A 6,741-nucleotide genomic window follows, 5' to 3' on the forward strand; every position below is an offset into this window, starting at 1 on the left:
GTGTGGATGCGAAGACTGTGGGTTCCGTCAAAACCACATGACTACCCCCTCAACAGGCAGGGTGGGTCGGTGGAGTGCCGCACAACTGTTCGTGTAGATGTGAATGGTGAAGGTTCTGTGGAAACCTCATAACTACCCCTCATTGAGTGCCGCATAACTGTCCCTGCAAAGTGGGAGCTGGGGCTTCTGTTGAATACCTCATAGTGGACTGTCCATGGGGGAGCTGCTTCAGTGTACCCCATAAATGTTGTCCTTTTGGAGGACAAGCGTGCAGTGAGTGCTTCAGAAGAGCCTCTCTCACTGAGGCGAATGGCGTCTGTGGACTACCTCATAACTGCACCTATCTGGAGTGGAGTTTCTGTTTAGGGGGTCATAACTACCCCTTTGGATACCGTGTGATACCACGTACCCATTCTTTTAAGTCAAGCTTGTGCTGAACCTCTCAGACCTATACATCTGTGTACGAGGGGCCGATGCCCCTCTGTGTGCGGTTGAGGGGACTTTCCGATTTTTCCCACTAATGTTTTCTTCTGTGTTACTCACAGAAAAGCATTCTGTCCACAGTACTGCAAGAGAGAAAGGGGGCCGGCGCCACCTTCGACCCGAAATGATGCTCTTTAGAACTTTATTTCTGGGGCGTGAGGTACATATCGGGTTGTTGCCTGTTGAAATACGCACCCTCTTGAGTGGAGATAAAACAAGCATTAAACATGCAATAGGTCTCGCCTTTAATTAAGTTAAAGCCATTTGCTTTGCGATACAATACTATTAGCAAAGCAAGTGGCTTTATAACTTAATCAAAGGCGAGACCTATTGCATTTTCAATGCTTGTTAATCCGTCCATTTTGGCTCAGTGAATAAAAAAAACAATGGTGCCCGCCTCATTTTGCAATTGCGCATGCGCAATGATGCACGCACGCACCTACAAAATGCACACATCATCGCTGCTTTCATTGTTTTGTTTTCTTTTGGTCATGTTGCACAGTATCATGCCTATGCTATACAACATTGCGGAAAAGCATTGGCAAAGCCGTTGGTCACCATTTTGCCACTCTGCCAGTGCTTGTTTTCTTACAGCAGGTGGTGCAGCCTTATAGGCTGCACGTAGAAAACACACTGGGCTCGTTCATTGTCTCGGAAAGAAGATCAATGAGCCAGCCAGCATGCCTTGATGGTGGCATGTAAAAGTCCTCCTCTTGGGAGCCACCGAGCCTCACAAAAGCCTGCGCGAGGCTCCGAACGCTGCACCATTCAGAATGTGAAGTGTAAAAGGAGCCGACGCTAAGGCTTGAGCTGGGAGACTGTGGTATTACGACTCAAATGATACAGCCTTTCCTGTCACGTGACCTAAAACGAAATTTGCATACCCATAAGTCCGTGTCACCAGTGCGTCCCTCTTTTGTATCGATTGGCTCAAGAAGTGTTTTGTCAATGTACCGGTTTACAAAGTTTCTCACGAGTTGGTTAGATTTTGAAGGGTTATCAACGATGGACTTAGTAGAGTAAATCACTCTAACATTCTGTGGGTAGCTGTTTCTGGGGGGCACAGGGAAGCGGTGAAATGCTCATACTCTGGTTTCTCTTCAAACCCATAAATCTTTCGCCTTTTACTAAAGATTTCCGTGGAGAGGAACATTAAAGAGTTTCACTCAATTTTTGAAAGCCCTGCTACTGCAGGGTTACCCTTACCTGGTAAACAAAAGAAAATCGAATTAAACTGATTTTTATGCTGTGTAGCGTGACGCTGTGATATTTCTACAGTACAGTACTAATTCAACCCAGATCTAGGAAACTAATTTTACTGACTTTCTTAATTTACAGTTTTCTCATGTGACATATACCAAGAACGCATACGACGCATACATCGCTTTATCATCTGAAAGGCTTTACTGCTATATACACGCAGCGCTAAAGAACACCAGATAAAGAAGGATCAATTGGAAAATAAAACACATAACTGTTTTCAATCTGGGGTTTATTTCAAGATCCATCTCATGATTATTGAGATTTGATTGAAATCGCCTCTGTGATTCAAATTCAAAAGGTGCATTAAAATATATATATATGTATGTATGTATAACGTGCATTTAAATCATGCCATGGCCTAGCTTCCTAATTTAAAACGGGCAAATCAGGTTCGAGTCCTGCAGACTTAACCTGCGATGATCCTAGAAAAGTGGCTTTTAACCAGTGCCTTAAAAACCAAGCATTAGCAAAGGCAATAAGTCGTACCTATGCGAGATCTAATGTCTCTGTCTAGGCTTTTTCTTAGCCAGGTACAGCAGTGCGGCTGCTGTGCAGCATGGTTGAATGTAAAACATAAAAGTGCGATGACGTGGTCAATGCTTGCTGCTTTACAGTGCTTTTTTATTTGATTTTAAACCATGCTGCACAGCAGCCACGCATCTGTACAACATGGCAAAAGACACTGACAAAGCCAATAGACCTCGCATAGGCGAGACCTATTGGCTTTATCAATGTTTAGGGAAAATAGCGCCCTGATATGGCTAGCACTGGCCGTGTCTGATTGATTTCTGTTCTCTGGCAGGAGGAGGTGGGGAAAAGGGCAAGCAACAATGGGGTGAGGGTCAAAAAGACTGGGCAAGAAACAAGGGTGGGGTACAGGACAAGCAACAATGGCGAAAAGGATGTCGGGGTACGGGACAAGCAACGATGGGGGACGGTGGCAGGGGGACAAGGCAAGCAACAATGGGGGAGGGGCAGAGGGAATGGCTCATGTAAACTCAGTGGGAGATGGAATCGGGGTAAGCAATAACGATGTGGAAACAATGTGAGAGGGGGCACGGGGACCAGGCATGCAACAACGGTGCAGGGGAAGCAGGACAAGCAACAATGCACGTGGGAGACAGGGCAAGCCAGCACAAGAGGTCAACAACGCGGGAGGGAGACAGACAAGCAGCGATGCAGAACGGGATTGGGGAGGAGGGAGACAGCCTGCAAACAAATGTACTCTTATCAAGTGCTACAACTTAAATAAAAAAGTACATCTGGAAGCATGCGACCAGTGGATGGACACTGACTGCCGACTGTAAGAAGTACTTGGCCCATGCTCCACTGAAGGCACAAACATGAAGAGAAATGAAACTAGCATTCGCTGACCAATGAAAAGCCAGGAAAAGAGAGTGATGATGAAACAAACAAATGGTAACTTATGGGCAGGCTCTAAGCCCCTTGAATGTAAACAAGATGTCCCTCAATCAACAGCTCATGCATTGTCTCCGAGAGAGACCTAAAAATGGATCTGATCTGCTGTGGTATATTCTAGTGCTCCCGTAATGACCTCCAATGTCCTTGGGTTAAGCTGATGCAAAATAAATGGAAAAAAAGTGCCCATTGTAAATGCTCCTTCCGCATTACATCCTGGTTTCTGTAATTTCATCTCAACTTGATTTCCCACAAACAATACTGTTCTATGTAAATACACCTCCTATTCGGTGCACTCCAGCTGCAATCAAAATTTACCCTGGAAATTAACCCTAGCTCTTCAGAACTAGATTCAGGGTGAATTTAAGTCATTGGCTTTCCATTCTGTAATCCCAAAAGGCGCTACAGTTCATCAGTACCTTTATCCGTACCACAAATGTATATCTCTCGACATGTTTGATCCATCTTTCACCTTTATTACATATCAGCTCTCTAATAAGTATGCAACAATTTGCCAAGCCAATAGGCACCGGTGCCTGACACCATAAAATACCGGCGGCGGGGGGGTTGGAGGGGTGCGGAGGGGGAAAGGGGGCCAGTGGGAAGCATGCGGGGAGCGCGCAGCGAGATGGGGAGACAGGGTTAATGGCACTTACCTGGTACTGCAGTCCGCCTCGCGCTCCTGGGAAAGCATCTGACTCCCATCGCATATGAGAGCAGCACGGGGATTGGCCTGAGCGGGCTGAAAAGACGATCCGCTCAGGACAGGGAGTCTCTGGGGTCTCTACAGCCTGGCTGAAGAAACCTAAGTGGGTATGTGTGTTTGACCGACCCGAGACGGCGGGCCAAACACACATGCGCACTTAAAAGTGCACATAGCACTGCTCCTCCCCCTCCCATACCCTGGCCCCGCCCCTCCCTGCACAAGCTGGCTCAGAGCCGGCAAGTGAAAAATAAAACAATACTAAGATATCATTTTATTTTTCACTTGCTGGCTTTGAGCCAGTGAGGCGACGCTCCTCCGCCATTGTGGGGGGAGCTGCCCCTGCCAATAGGCCCGGCTTCAGAATGCCAACACACGTAAACAGAGGCATTCACGAATGCTGTTCCCATGCGTTGCTTGCACGAGTTCTGTATACCTCATTAAAGCTTCCCCTCTTTGCTTTGCCAGCGCTGGGGAAAAAAAGCAGCTAAAAAGAAATGCCTTCTACATAGAATGCATATAGGACATAAGTAAATTAATTGTTTCACACAGAGCGATTGTTGAGTTTACTTTTCAAATAAATGTAAAATAATCCCTCTTGCCTTCCAAAGGTAGCACTTCCTAAAAGGCGCAATGATATAACAACCAGCCAACAGAATGAAGTGACAAAATTGTACTGCTCTGGGTAAAGCCAAAGCCCACTTCATGTGTATTAAACAGCACTGGCAGTAATACATTGTGCTGACGGGTATGCTATCAAGCGAGACAGGACGACAGAAGAGGGCCCCCCACTCTCTTGGTGTCAACCCGGGCTCTTTTATTAGTGTTACTGGAAGAGGAGGGGGCAGCAAAAGTCCTGTGATTACCAGAATGATATAGAGTCAAACGTGGTTTGTTATAATCTGACAAAAAGCTGTTCTTTTAATTGCAAGTGCCTTCTCTCTGCCAAGCAAATAAGCGCTATAGTAGCCAATACCCGTACCATTATCAGCACCAATTTTGACGTGCTTCACCAGAGCACAGTCAGGGTCAGCTTAACTACTCAGTCATGCAGTGCAGCAGTCGCAAATGCTGCGCTGTGCGACAAGGAGAGAGGAGGAGAAAGCCACATTTACAGAAAAGTGGCACTCCCCTCTCCCTAACGCCGGCGCGGAAATGTACGGTCGTGCACCATGGACACCTTTGCACCATACTGCAAGGGTGTCTCCATGAGTCTAACCTATGTTTGGTACTGGAAGGATATCCTTCCAGTACAAAATACAATGCTTAGACTAACTTTAAACCTTTTCCCACTTTGTATGTGGGCTGTACAGTGCAGCACACATGCAAAGTTGGAAAAGAAAAGAGAAATAAAAGCATTTCTCCTTCACAGCGCCTGTCTCAAATGGGCGCTATTATCTGACGCTATACCTTGTCTACATTTTTAAGCAAATAGGACTTAGCATAGGAAATCTTAGATTTTTGGTTGGGAATGCTCATGCACCACCCACGGCAAGCCCCCTTGGCGCCAAGTGATGCAAAGCAGCACTATGCGCTGCTTTGCGTTGCTTTCAAGTAATTTTCCAACGTAAAACAGATTTTACGCTGGTAAGGAAAGATTTACCATAGAAAGGGACGCAAACATGGTGTAAAATCTTAGTAAACATACCTCTCAGTTTAAGAATCACTGTCCTCTCCATTATCTCGGGGGGGGGGGGCATTTTATTTCTTTAAGCTGAACTATCTATATATAAAGCTTTACGTTCTCAAGAGCTTCACTGTGCAAATTTCAGCTAAATCCATATTGACAAGGACAACTTATCGTCTAATACAACTCTGTGGATAAGATGACAATCTACTCATATTTGCCTGATGAAGTCTAGGATCGACACCTGTGCGTTCGGTGCAGTGGCAATAACCTCTTCTGTACAAAATATTCAGATTACCTTGTGGTTTGTCAGACCCCTTCCCTCTTAAATATAGTGCTGCTTCAGCCTTCATGGGGAAATGCTGGTTTTAGGCGTACTTCATTTTCACACAGCAGCGAGAACTGTCATTATTCTATAGGAGTTGGGATCCTAAAATCCCAAATTTTCAGATGGTGACAAAAGGACATCTAGTCCCACAGAAATAGAGTCTGTGACAGTATGAGTCTTATGTGGCATCTATAACCTTAGCTTTAGGATACCCCATTCCCTCAAAGTACCAAAGTAAACTGAACTAGCAGTAAAATGCTTTTAAGCCTTCTACACGAGGTACTCTGGATTCCGGGTTCTCTACTTGGAACACAAAATGTACTCAATCCGTCAAACCCTCTTTCACGCTTACTTGTAGAATCAGTCAAAATTATAATGAATATCTGTTCAATTAATGCTGTTCTAAGGGGGATCCTGGTGGTTCATCAGTAGTGATCACCAGGTCCACTGCTCACCGTAACTGTATTGCATCATTATTTAGGTCAAAATTCAGGATACTGTGACCCCTCACATGACATTGAAATGAGAAAGATCCTGAGGGGGTTTCTGATGGGACGTGAATGTTCCCTGCATGGTATAATGGTGTGTTCCGCTGCTCCGAGTGAATGACTGCATGTATCTGGTACCCTAATTTGGGATTTGTTTGGCCCTGGCATCACATTATTCTATTGTGCGTGAAGAGGCCTAGGCCTGTCTCTGATATAAGAAGGTCTTGGACTTGTCCTGTGACCTGGAGGTGCACACCACACGTGTCCTCATTTGGTAACAGTAGACTACTGTCCCTGTCATGGGTTTAGTACATAGAGTGGTGGGTGGTGGTAGCATGCCATGTTTTGAGAATTAATAGCGTGATCAAACCTTTTTTATATGTGTCTCCGGATTGAAGGCCTACTGTCCCATTTGTGTAAATTTCCACTT

General features: G+C 45.4%; 1 non-coding gene across 1 annotated transcript; it reads left to right on the forward strand.

The window, feature by feature from the left end:
* Window positions 1-1,567: 1,567 nt before the first annotated feature.
* Window positions 1,568-1,681, forward strand: LOC146833693 (U5 spliceosomal RNA). Its single transcript, XR_014960939.1, has one exon. It is a non-coding gene; the product is annotated as a U5 spliceosomal RNA (small nuclear RNA).
* The last annotated feature ends 5,060 nt before the right edge of the window (window positions 1,682-6,741 follow it).

This window comes from Triturus cristatus, chromosome 4_2 (assembly GCF_964204655.1).
Source record: "Triturus cristatus chromosome 4_2, aTriCri1.1, whole genome shotgun sequence".
NCBI lineage: Eukaryota > Metazoa > Chordata > Amphibia > Caudata > Salamandridae > Triturus > Triturus cristatus.